Here is a 14,229-nt window from a genome sequence, read left to right as displayed (position 1 = left end):
TTCATCAGTAGGTAATCTTATAAATCTTCTAGTCTATCTACTATCCTCCAGTGACGTGGCGGCGCCTCGAAAATACTGTAGATAGGTAATAGGTAAGTCCATAGAGTTATTTTGGCTTTCCTTTTCTTTATGAGCTCTAGGAGGAAAGGTCACAGCCTCTGTCTGAAAATTAGGCAAGCTGGTGGGAATCAAAGCTATATGGACACACCGTCACAGCTAATAGTTATTGAGAAAAATCATCATTTTAAATCGCCATTTAAAACACATCCGTAGCCTCGGAGTATAAGATACGTCGCCGATAAGCTCCAAGAAAATCTGCTGAAATGGTTTAGGCATGTCAAAGAAAGCCTCTGAGTACGTAGGCAACTTTGCTTTGCCAGGCCCAAACGGCAAACCAACGCAGTGGTGGCGCAATGTTATCGCCAAAGATTTGAACGACTGGGTTAGGTGGACGATGTCCGGGATAGAGCAGAAAGGAAGGAGAAAAGCAGGAAAGCGGACCAGGGCAAGAGTACGGGGGAACGCTAGGAGGATGATGATGATTTAAACGGCCAAATACACTACACTCTAGCTAGGCTAGAGTCAGACCTAGCTAAGTTGGCAGCGGAAATGCTGGCACAAACTGTGCAATTGTTTGAAATAACACTTGTACAGTCTGTGCTATCAAAATCGCTGCCAACTTAACTTGGTCTGACTCTTGCTAGCTAGAGCAATGAAAACAGGTTTTTTTGTATTTCATGTTCCGTGTTTCTCAAGTGTATTTCTTGAATTACTTGATTCCTTCGCAATACCACAAATACAGTCCGATCTCGACGCAAATCGCAAATTTCGCAACCACCTCGCATCCTCGCAAATTGCCTTCCCAGAACTACTCTCATTAACTCGCAATAATTACATTTCAAAATAAAATATCCCCGTCCCTCTCCAACCCACAACTACACAGATAAGATGAAACGTGACAATAAGATCTAGATAACAGATGAGATCGGGATCACTGAGACATTAGTATTGCGATATTTATTGCGATATTTTCTGTGCTAAACCAGTGTTTATTACTATAATGTTGGATTACGTAAATGATGGTAGTAAGAGTACAATGTTGCAGTAACTAGAAATACGGTTAGAATTAGGACACGGTTTTTATGACATCGAGTAGGTAAAGGTAAGTATGTAAACGAGCTAATGGCAGGTAAATGGACCCTAAAGCTATTAAAGTATTGCAACTGGTATTATTGACGTCAGCAATATATTCACACATTGGTCGGCAAGAATATTAATGTATTTTGATCAGCCCTAGTAGCACGGTAGCATTTTTATCGTTTATCACCATGCCTGTCACGTTCTAACAAGTATATATGTAAGTGCGAAAGTGACGGGCATAGTGATAGTCCATAAAAATGGAACCGTGCTGAGCCCGCAGCATAATTGTTTGTCAGCATACTATAGACCGAAAAGTTTACTAACCTGCTAGTAATTTTGGTGAACACACAAATGAATACCTATAGAAGAATTTATGAATGCGTCGAGCGATTTAAATACGTAATTTTGGTTTGAGTGTGTGTTGTATGCATATAGGTCAAACCAAATTTCAGTTGACATGTTTTTAAATGTCGTTGTTCATTCCTTGAATACATATTGCTTTTAATGTTATCTCGCCATCACAAAAGTATTTCCCTATTTCGCAGAGAGGACTCAGATAGTCAGTAATTTATTTAATTTTGGTCAACAAAATAAAAAAAAAAGCTAAATTATTTCGCTGGCAGTTTTTGACGAAAAGCAATATGTACAACATAATTCTACATTGTCCTAAGGATGACATAAATAATAAATTAGCCGCAAACAGCGAACGATATAAGATATAAAGCAAGTAACGTTTACGGCCAATAAACATGGCGTCCATTAAGGCGATGACACGTTATACCGTTTTATTGCACTATTTCGGAATTTTAATCGCGTAAATAATGCTATTAGGCGGATCACACACTGACACCGCAGTCTGCCGCGCGAGCGGACGTGAAGCGGACTGACCGTCTAACAATATTATGTAAGTATGTACAGAATGACGAGTAGAACTTTTGTATGAAACCTTCTTTTCGCTCTTTTCTTGGTAAGTATTAGGTACAATTTAGAAGCAACGAAATCTAGCACCAGCCATATATAGTATCTTACTTGAATGTTCATGACAAATTTCATGTTATTGCAGATGGTATTTTTAAAATATGAGCGTAACTTACCTAAATTGTACGTCGGCAGCTAGATTTATGAGACATAAGTCGCCCGTCCATAACAAATACTTACTTGAGCATCCGCCACTTAATCAGAAACGGTCAATCGTACAGTTATCTTCCATCGTAATTTTGTAAAACTTAACGCTTACGTTTAGTTAAACTTACATTTATATCACGAAGTCACTGGCTCATCAGATCCGAAGCACCGATATCTGTAACAAAATAAACCTTAAATATTCTGGTATCATCGTCGACGTTAATTGACAATTTATACCTTATTGCAAGGACTTAACTCCACACAACAACCAGTTAAAAGTGTTATTGACATGGTTGACACAATTACTTGATCATAAGTGAATCTTATTGCTACGAGTTAAGGTCTATAATTAAATACGAGAGGAATTCCGAGTAAGTGGGAGATCAAGAAACGCTTAAATGGTGTGTCGCGGATAAAAAGTGATTACGGACGATTATTTATGCACGTAGCCGGTGAACGGCCTACGAGGGACAAATGATTCCACTAATCGAACATTGTCTCATCGTTTAGTAACCATAGTAACAATTTTAGTAAAAGCGGCCAAGTGCGAGTCGGACTCGCCCATGAAGGGTTCCGTATTTAGGCGATTTATGACGTATTAAAAAAAAACTACTTACTAGATCTCGTTCAAACCAATTTTCGGTGGAAGTTTACATGGTAATGTACATCATATATTTTTTTTAGTTTTATCATTCTCTTATTTTAGAAGTTACAGGGGGGGGGGGACACATTTTACCACTTTGGAAGTGTCTGTCGCGCAAACTATTCAGTTTAGAAAAAAATGATATTAGAAACCTCAATATCATTTTTGAAGACCTATCCATAGATACGCCACACGTATGGGATTGATGAAAAAAAAATTTTTGAGTTTCAGTTCGAAGTATGGGGAACCCCAAAAAATTATTGTTTTTTTTCTATTTTTGTGTGAAAATCTTAATGCGGTTCACAGAATACATTTACTTACCAAGTTTCAACAGTATAGTTCTTATAGTTTCGGAGAAAAGTGGCTGTGACATACGGACGGACAGACGGACAGACAGACAGACATGACGAATCTATAAGGGTTCCGTTTTTTGCCATTTGGCTACGGAACCCTAAAAATGAGAAAGTATTAGAGTCCTATAAACCTCATAATTTTGAGTCCACCCTTATTATGCTGCTCCTAGCGACGCTATATGTATAAGGGCCAAATATAATCTTGTCAAGATTTACCTATTAACATTCATATATGTTTATTTTACAAGGGATTGTATTAACATTGTAAACTAGGTACATGTGAGACTGGCACACTAGAAATAATCTTAATACAAATAATTAACTGAAATAAAGATATCATAACACAAGAACCTAATAACCCTAAAATCCTCATACTGCTGGCTGTTTACCAATAAAACCCCACTACAAGCACTTTAGTAGAACAAATTCCTATATCGGAACCAAATCATAACAAGGCGAGATCGTGCACATCTAAACGGCGATGTTACTATCATCCACACTATTCACTGACAATTCCTAACCCTTGTTCCAAAGGGTTAAGGTCCACCTACAGCTAAGTCTTGCTTTTGTTACTTAGTATTTCTACGGGAAAATGCTGACAATTTGTAAACCTTCCTGCTAAGACTTATGGTACACCTCTGGTCAGTCAAGAGTGCTGTTAGTATCTCTAAAGGATAACGCCGAGTATGGTGCCTTATACGGACGATGTTATTGATAATGGGAATATTGTGCCTAACACTGCACAATAGATGACTCATGGTATGTGTATCGCGTTTTTGTTTCATTGCGATAAATGTTTTGCAGAATGCTCCGAAAATAAATAGCACACATAGATACTTAGTCGGTTTTTCTTAAACACATTTTTGACACTCGCAAAGCCCTCAGCCAGGGATAATCGATAATTCCTTATCTGCCATTCTATTTATCACCTGTGATCGGCGTTTTGGTTGCAACAGCAGCACGGGATAACAACTTGAAATGGTAATATGGATACGCGATACGCCACTAAGCCCGCTATACCACAGAATAAATAATAGTACTAAGTACAGAAGACTCACTCTCTAACAAAACGCGTCTGTTACGATCAGCACAGATATGGCCGCTAGGTGGCGACAGCGCCACGCCACTTTCCCCAAAATTGGGGCCGGAACGGATGTACTTTTAGCTACCTGTAGCAAAGCGACGAAATCGCGGAGTGAGACACGCCTGGCTATACGCAAATACTTATGTATCCATCTTACAATAGAATCTCGATCATCTGTAATTATTAGCTTCCATTCGCCTTCATCTTCGAGACTTCTATAAAATTCGCAACACATAACATAATTAGTGCTTAAAAAGTATGTTTAAATACTATCCGTCAACCATCCACGAAGATTGCCATCAAACAATTTAAATCCATCCACGGTTGATGTGCATATCGCGCACGCAAATTAGACGTGATGGCCATGAAAGTATCCGTTTTTTATTCCAAAACGCGCATCTAAAATACTTTCCATAAACATACAATATTAACTAATTATAAACCTTATTGTAAAGAGATAAGGTCCACAGTTGAGCGTTGTAAGTTCCTCGTGTGAAACAACGTGTAATTTTAGGAAACGTTGTTATAATGCGCGCGAGATTGCTGTGATTTGGTGCGATGCGATCTGGCAATTATTATGCTGTGTTGATTCTACAAATATTATTGTACTTATTATTTCTCTGTAGGTATTACACGATATATTTCGGCCAAGACCGTTTTGATAAAGTTAAACGGCATTATTCTCTCGGACTAGCGTTGGGTAGCCCCAAACCATTTCTTAGTGCCCTATTTTTTATATATCTCTATAAATCATGTTAAAACAGTCTAGTCTAGTTCTTCTTATATGGTTCGGTGGATATGTTATTTTATAAATGATTAAGTATTTTTAAGGATATCATTTCAAATCATTTGTATATGGTGTGCTAAAATCATAAAATCTGTTGAACAGGTCCTTGTTCGATCTCATAATAAGCTTTTACCGACATTGTTTTAAAGTTTTATCTCTGACATAACAAATGTGAATAGATTTTTTTATTTAGTCATTAAATTAAATAGTTTGTACTTGTACTACGACTACTTTAGTTAGAGTTAGACATAGAACTTTTTACATTACTCTACTTGTCTAGGACTGTAGGACTATAGACAACAATTGAAGGGATGTTTACAAAAACAACATAACTGCTTAGAGCGGTTGACACTTTTTTAAGAACATTGTTAAGCGTTTCAGGTGTCAACCAGTGTAGTCAGTTATGTTGTTTTTGTAAACATCCCTTCAATTGGTCGTGCAGAGATAACTTTCTCTCGATCACTATATTAACCACGTGTTCTTGAGTTCTTTCAATCGCCCACCGTCCGCAGGCGATATGCTCAAACAAACTAATACCTATACCTATACAAGATGCCTACGAGGAAAGAAAGAAAGATATTAACCACGAAGATTTAAAGCCAAAAGAAGGAAAAAATGTTAAGTATATGAGGTAAGGTCAATTTTGCCGAAAAACAACTCTAAAACTAGGCGAATTTCAGAAAAGTGTACTTATAGAACATTCTTCCTCGTGGGCACGTTGTATGTATCATATGTATGTATAGTGTACACTACTTTTTACTTACCGGTTGTCAAGGTAACAGTCATTTTGGTTTAAGCGTTTGACTCTAGCAAGTTAAGTAGGTAATGAGAATACGGTTTTACTAACCAAGGTCGGGCGAAACAATACCTACATAAGCCTTCGTAAAAATATCTCAAATGTGTTAAAATTATCGATTCACAAACAAAATCAAACCCTTTGTTATTAATCCTAAGTTAAATTTCGCATGAGTTGAGTTTAGGCACTAGAATTTGTTAATAAAATTCAGTTTTCGTCACCGGACGTTTTTAGGGTTCCGTAGCCAAATGGCAAAAAACGGAACCCTTATAGATTCGTCATGTCTGTCTGTCTGTCTGTCCGTCTGTCCGTCTGTCCGTCTGTCTGTCCGTCCGTATGTCACAGCCACTTTTCTCCGAAACTATAAGAACTATACTGTTGAAACTTGGTAAGTAGATGTGTTCTGTGAACCGCATTAAGATTTTTACACAAAAATAGAAAAAAAACAATAAATTTTTGGGGTTCCCCATACTTCGAACTGAAACTCAAAAATTTTTTTTTCATCAAACCCATACGTGTGGGGTATCTATGGATAGGTCTTCAAAAATGATATTGAGGTTTCTAATATCATTTTTTTCTAAACTGAATAGTTTGCGCGAGAGACACTTCCAAAGTGGTAAAATGTGTGTCCCCCCCCCTGTAACTTCTAAAATAAGAGAATGATAAAACTAAAAAAAATATATGATGTACATTACCATGTAAACTTCCACCAAAAATTGGTTTGAACGAGATCTAGTAAGTAGTTTTTTTTTTATACGTCTTAAATCGCCTAAATACGGAACCCTTCATGGGCGAGTCCGACTCGCACTTGGCCGCTTTTTCTACGTTCGATTCTCGGAACAAAGATAACGGTTGAGTTGCGTAAACCGAAGATGGCGTGAAAAAAATTGTCGCTCGCTCGAATGTTTTACATTCTGTATAATTTACGACAAAATAAAGATAAGTGTTGCTACATATGGTTGTGATTAAATTGTTCATAAAACAAATCATCGATATTCTCTGAAGTCAATGACCTCATTACTTTCTTAAAATGCATGGTGTTTTGTTAACTTAAAACAAATATGTGATATAACTACGCCACCTAATTGTGTTTGGGTTTGTTATAATTGTCTCGATGAGTATTAGTTGCCTGATGGAACATAAGTATGTATGTACCTACATTAAGCAATGAAAGCATTGAAAGCTTGTATCAAAAATGAAATTCTTGACAATAGTAGATTTATTATGATTACCTGTTTATTGTCAAACGAAAATATTCGTAGGTTTTATTGTAATAAAAATTTAGACCAACCCCTAGAAAATCACATCTAAAACTAAGGACAAATTGGTTTCAGTAAACTTTAATAATCAGCAACAGAGGAGTGGCTAAGGAGATCACAATAAGTGTTCTAGTCAATTTGAAGACCTCGCCCTCTTAATTACTTCTGTATACAAACATTACAAACCAATTTGCTAAATTTACCAACGGCTGATAGGTAAGCCCATAAAGCCCATAAATGATTGTTCAGCTCAAGTTACTACTTCCATTTATTAGAAAGTAACGTATGAGACAGAAAAACGTTCAGTACACCATTAGTAATAAATGAGACAATATTGTGTTCTGTCAGTTGCAAACGTCCAATCATTCGCTACAACACCAGTGTACGTTTGATCCCTAGTCGCACATTTTTCAGATGGTACCGACTTATTAACTTCGTCGGCGATGGCGGAATAACTTGGACTCCTTTTTGAGAGGCTGGCCAGATATAGCACTAAACTAGAAAATGAGGGAGGAGGCCTTTGCCCAGCAGTGGGACACAGTGGCCTCAGAATACTAATAGGTACTAGCATAGTAAATCGATAACAGAGTCGCAAGTAATTAAAAAATAATAATACCATTAATAACAAATGTGACCCATCCTTGAAATAAACATTTTTAGTTGTGTTACGCCTGTAACACAATTAAAATTCTGATTTTAATACATTTATATAACACCACAACTTATACACAAAGAAGACATGCATACATAAAAAGTAAATGGGTCAATTTATACAAGACAAAATCTACAAACACGTAGAACCGCATTTGTGAAGAGACATGGCTATCGCTAGTGATGTGCTCATTAATCATTCGCCGGTCGTCTCCGACACATAAAACACTAAGATTGCACTGTCATTGCAAACGCTTGCCGAGAACGCCAGGCAAGGTTCAGGTGAACCGGATTGCCTACTGCTCACATCGAAAAATTTAAAAACGATATCTGACTTCTATCGAGTAAATATGCAAAAACGATAGAGAGATAATGTTTTATGCGGGTCTGATTGATGGGCAAATATCCAGATGCCAAGGTTTTTAAAAACCTCAATTAACGATTAGAAACTGGGCAGTGGAAAGGGAAGGCTATGCTCTTACAGTTACAGCATTTGTATTCGTAAATCAGAGAGATAGCACGAATTCAACAAGTGCCACTTGGACAAATTAAAGGTTAAATAATATGTCTATAAGTCAAGCAGTGCTTTTGTATACCTATTCAATTTTTTCAGTAGGTTACCCTATGTTCGAGTGGTCAGTGCTCGCGCCTGCTTGGGGAACACATTTCTGATGCGAGCGTTAGTTACATCACTACGCTGATAGAAAATATGGACGACAATGACTAAATACCTCACGTGTTTCGCAATGGGAATATTTACTTGGGATCAGACAATTAATAGCACTGTAAAAGCATTCATAACTTAAGTGGTTAAAAAATTGTTTTCAGACCGTTGAAATTTCACCGACTCAATAGAGCGCCGGGCTCATAGACTTTTAGGCGATGACCCAGCTGTCAAATCAAAGTTACAGAGCCTCGATCATCGCCGACGAGTCGCATGTCTATCGGTGTTCTATCGGATACATTCTGGAGAATGCGCACAAGAGCTGCATGACCTGATTCCACCTTCCCCTTTCCATCATCGGACGTCCAGGCGCGGGGAGCGAATGCACCCGTTCGTGGTTAACATCCCATTTGTCCGCACAAAACGATTTGCCTCGTCTTTTTTGGTAAGGACGGCTAAGGAATGGAATGCGCTCCCGTCATCCGTATTCCCTGAGAAATATGACCTCTACTATACTGAACCGGTGAGCTCCATCTTAGGCTCTGTCTTCACTTTCCATCAGGTGTGTCTAGAGCCAATCGCCGATCAGTTTAACATAAAAAAAAAAAAAAAAAAAATTGTTTGTTCTCATTCGCTGATAATTAATAGCATCGATGGCAGACGTTTCGCTTGTTAAAAAATAAATAAATAATCTTTATTTTGTACGAACAGCGTAAACGAACAAGATGTTTTACGATTACTATAATACATTATATATAGACACTTACTTATATAACTTCACAGGCAAAACAACTATGAAAATAATATCTAACCCGTCCCGACCACCTTTTACTAGAAAATAGCACTTTACTCGTACTGTACTTCCGTAATTAATTTTTACGAGACACACAACTTACGCTTAAATTATTGAAAATATTATTTGTAACGTTTATGTGTGCTCATTTTAAATGGGTTTTTCTTATGTTTGATATTATTTAATGTAAGACTAGTGGCTCTGTGAGCTGTAAGACGTCGCGAGCATAGCTTAAAACTCAAAAAATTTATGGCTTCGCCATATTGTTACGATTTTCCATAAACTGAATCGACAGAAAAATATTTAATCATCGAACCTACTCAATAAACTTCACGTGAATCAGTTGAGAATTGCGACCTGCCGGCCTAGCCAAGGTTACAATCGCTATCGCTTCGACAACGAAAAGCATTGTGTCTCTCTATCACTCTTCCATATTAGTGCGACAGTGACAGTTGCGTTTCGATCGCTACGGAGCGTAAGCGATCGGCATCTTGGCTACGCGGCCTGTAGAGAAGAACATCCGGACATTTCGGACATACGAAAGCATTTTTACCCAAGCTGAAATGGAGACCTTTGCTAACGCTCGGTCAACTATTTAACTTAATCGTTCGTAAACCTTATTTCAAATCAATAATGTATTCTACTTAATGTAACTTCCCTTCCGTCTAATCGTAACCTTACAGTACAAGCAATAAGGTTAAAATTGTAAAGATTTTTACCTTTTAAACTACACATAAACCTATAGAACTGACAGGGCGTATAATCAAGTAGCGAAGGATACAGCGAGGTCGTTTTGATCCGCGTATATGATGCGACTGGGACCATTAGGTGGGGCAACCGTATAGGTAGAGCTGATATTGATATGCTAATGATATCACTATCGCGACCGCGACTATAAAGTGTGGTGGACTGACGGAACAGTAGTTTAAAACTCTTACGTTAACTATAAAATCGTAGTATTTTAGGTAAATATACCCGTCTCGCTAACGGAAGCGGCTCCTAACACTAGTGCGATAAGGACAAGGCGAAAAATCCTGCGTAAAAATATCAAAAATCGATGTTTCGTACTCGACTGTTTCCTCCTCCAAAACTTAACCAATCGTAACCAAATTTGGAAATCTAAATGATTATGACATTATCTGTGTCGGACCGTTTTGCTTTTTTGACTAATTGATGTCAGTTTTGAATAGCACGCCTCTCATTGCGGCATAGTCAATTAGGCCATTTTGGCCATTTTTAAAGGGCTCTAGCGCCTTAAAAAACAAAAATATCAAAAGAAGCAAAACGGTCCGACACAGATATTGACAATATTAATCTGTGTTGAAAAAATCATTGCTCTAGCTTCAAAACCCACGGAGGAAACAGTCGAGTACGTTTGTATGGAGAAATGACCACTCCTGTTGGCTCTTAAGTATTACAATTTTTTATCTCCCGGTTTGACAGATGCAATTTAGTTTGACGGGCAAGTAAAACTTTAGTTACAAGCCAATGTCGATAAAATGCTGACGTATCATATCGTCTATACCTATTACCTACGAGGGCTGTTTGATAAGTACCCGTTTTCCAAATGTATTAATATCACGGGCCGAAAATATGTATACAATCGTTTTAAGCCATTTTTCAGAGGTGGGAAAATTTAAAAAAAAAACAGCATTCTTTTGTTTTTTTCTCATTTGACAGCGATTCAGTGAAAGCGTGAACTTAAAATTGTGAAAATGGAGAAAGAGCAGTATCGGTCTGTAATTAGATTCTTGTTTTTGGAAGGAAAAACATGTGATGAAATAAAAGTAAGAATGCAAGCGGTTTACCATGAATGTGCTCCTTCTATGACAACCGTCAGATACTGGTTTAACGAGTTTAAGCGGGGGAGAACAACCGTCTTTGATGAGGATCGCCCAGGCCGCCCAATTGAGGTGACTACAGACGATATGGTTAAGAAAATTGAAAATATCGTTTTAGCCGACCGCCGAATTGAACTTCGAGAAATCGTTGATGCTGTAAATGTTCCAATCGAGCGGGTACAAAACATATTAGAAGAAAAATTGGGTATGAAGACAGTATCGGCGAGGTGGGTGCCGCGTTTACTCACGGAGGAGCAAAAACGGAACCGACTGACTACTTCGGGCCCGGCCACATGTCAGCGGTGCGGCGCCGCCGCCGCCGCGCGGCGCGGCACCGCAGAAATCTGCGGCGACGCCCGCCGCAACGCAAAATTCTGCGGTGCCGCGCTGCGGCGCCGCAAAGCGGTGCGCGGCGCCGCGCGCGGTGCCGCAAAGCGGTGCGTTTCGCCGCGCGCGGTGCCGCAAAGCGGTGAGTTTCGCCGCGCGCGGTGCCGCCAAGCGGCGTGCGGCGCCGCGTGCGATGCCACGCTGCATAGTAAAGAATAAAATTCGACTACCAGTTGTTTAATCAGACATGGATCCCTTCACACGTGTTCTGCTCTTGCTGTTGTTATAGCGATAGCGGTTCGCCAAAAAACGCTGCAAATGGTGTTAAAGGTATGAAAATCGGTACGATTGATCTTTAGGACATTTGAAACAATTTGACCCGAAGCACCAACAAATAAAAAAAAAACGAGAGGAGTTATGACGTCATCTTTTTTTTGTATGAAATTTAAAAAAAAATTGTTTAGAAACCTATCGTGTGTAGTATTAAACGAAAGGGCTTTCTGAGCCTATTCCAAAAATATATCACATCATTACATTTGAGTCATTTTTTTTTCAATTATAATAAATAGTATTTTATGCAACCGTTGTTTAAGAGGGGTCAAAAAAGGCGAGTGGCGTGAGTAACAATTTGAGGCGAAGCCGAACATTGTTAATAAAGACGCCACGAGTATTTTTTGACTTAGTTAAACAACGTTGCATACAATACTTTTTCTACGAGCAAACACTTACTTTGAAATAAAATTGTAAATTTAACAAATATTTTTCATGTCATCTAGTGGACTTCTACCTACGGTATGTAGATCTCACTAACGTTCGTTTCTTAAACCCACACTCGTATTTTGATGCCTCTCATTATGTAGCAGTCACATAAACTACTATTTTTGTTAAATATAACTCAAATTATACCTAATATCCTCATATCTAATTCTAATAAAGCAATTTTGAAAATATTAACATTTAGTATATTTGTTTTAATTTTTTTCTACTCCCGTACCTTTATTTGTCATTTAAAAGGTCGTACACACACCGTTAAACTCCTATGTTATAGTTGTCAAGACAAGTCTTTAGTCTATTCCCCAAAAAAGTATTTGTGCATACACGCAGTATCCTTTTGATACTTTTACGATACTTCGTGTAATCACCACTTAAAAAATATTGTATGAAATACATTGTTGCCAACCTAATTTTAATTGTCATCTCTGACAGATGAGTACTAAGTGCATTGCTGCCAATTTACAAAATTATTTTTATTATAATTAAAAAAAATGACTGAAATGTAATGATATGATATTTTTGGAATCGGCTCAGAAAGCCCTTTCGTTTAATACCACACACGATAGGTTTCAAAACAGTTTTTTTAAATTCCATACAAAAAAAGATAACTCATCTCGTTTTTTTTTTATTTAATGGTGCTTCGGGTCAAATTGTTTCAAATGTCCTAAAGATCAATCGTACCGATTTTCATACCTTTAACATCATTTGCAGCATTTTACTGAATTTTTCGGTGTACTGCCAGCGCTATTAAGAAGGCGCAGAAATAAAAAAACAATTGAAAAGAAAATTTTGGGTGAACCCATATCTTCGTATAATGAATGAAGATGCAAATCATTTCAAAAGAAAATACCGGCGCGGCACCGCAGAAATCTGCGGCGCCGCACGCCGCTCGGCGGCACCGCGCGCGGCGAAACTCACCGCTTTGCGGCACCGCGCGCGGCGCCGCGCGCGGCGAAACTCACCGCTTTGCGGCGCCGCAGCGCGGCACCGCAAAATTTTGCGTTGCGGCGGGCGTCGCCGCAGAGCGGTTTGCGGCGCCGCAGATTTCTGCGGTGCCGCGCCGCGCGGCGGCGGCGGCGTCGCACCGCTGACATGTGGCCTGGCCCTTCGGAGCAGTGTTTGGCCGTGTTCAAACGTAACCCGAAGGAGTTTCTGCGTCGTTTCGTTACCGTAGACGAAACGTGGGTCACCACTACCCCCCGGAAATGAAAGGGCAGTCGAAGCAGTGGATTTTACCGGGTGAACCTGCGCGAAAGATAGCAAAAATCGTTCCATCGGCTGGAAAGGTCATGGCGACCGTTTTTTGGGATTCGCAGGGTATTATACATATTGAGTTCTTAGAAAAGGGGAAAACGATAACAGGGCAGTACTATGCCAATTTATTGGATGAATTTGACGCTGGGTTGAAGGACAAACGACCCCATTTAAAAAAATAAAAAAGTACTGTCTCATCACGACAACGCACCAGCTCATTCGTCTAGAGTTGTGATGGCTAAATTAACACAATTACGCTACGCCCTATTGCCTTACCCCCCGTATTCTCCAGATTTGACCCCATGCGATTTATTTTTGTTTCCCAACCTGAAAAAATGGCTCGGTGGTAAGCGATTTGGATCAAATGACGAAGTCATTGCCGCCACAGAGGCCTATTTTAATGACTTTCCGAAATCATACTTTTTGGATGGTTTATTGAAGCATGAATATAGGTGGAACAAGTGTATAGAGTTAAAAGGAGACTATGAAGAAAAATAAATGCATATAAACAAAAACAACTGATTATTTTTTTCATAAACGGGTACTTATCAAACAGCCCTCGTATGTATGTAATTCAAATTGTATTATAACCATGCTTACAATAAAATGAACTGATTTGTTATTCGATTTTCACATTACAATGTCGAATTTATATAGTTGCGATATAAATCGGAAACTATTTCATAATCACTTCACAAATAATTATGCATTTCGCACATAAATACCGTAATTAATTAA

At 38.6% G+C, this 14,229-nt stretch overlaps 1 protein-coding gene and 1 long non-coding RNA gene across 2 annotated transcripts in view; one reads left to right on the top strand and one right to left on the bottom strand.

Annotated features, from left to right (window-relative positions):
- LOC134652100 (protein N-terminal asparagine amidohydrolase) overlaps window positions 1–2,446 on the bottom strand; it is a 63,376-nt gene extending 60,930 nt beyond the window's left edge. Inside the window, exon 1 of the mRNA XM_063507267.1 lies at window positions 2,394–2,446. The gene's annotated coding sequence lies outside the window, so the exon portion shown is untranslated. The remainder of the gene's footprint in view (window positions 1–2,393) is intronic.
- LOC134652138 (uncharacterized) overlaps window positions 1–14,229 on the top strand; it is a 77,544-nt gene that overhangs the window by 24,679 nt on the left and 38,636 nt on the right. The gene's annotated exons all lie outside the window — the stretch shown is intronic.

The sequence above is a fragment of the Cydia amplana genome, chromosome 11 (genome assembly GCF_948474715.1).
Source record: "Cydia amplana chromosome 11, ilCydAmpl1.1, whole genome shotgun sequence".
Classification (NCBI taxonomy): domain Eukaryota; kingdom Metazoa; phylum Arthropoda; class Insecta; order Lepidoptera; family Tortricidae; genus Cydia; species Cydia amplana.
Note: the sequence above shows the minus strand (reverse complement) of the source record. Positions and strands in the feature narration are given on the sequence as shown.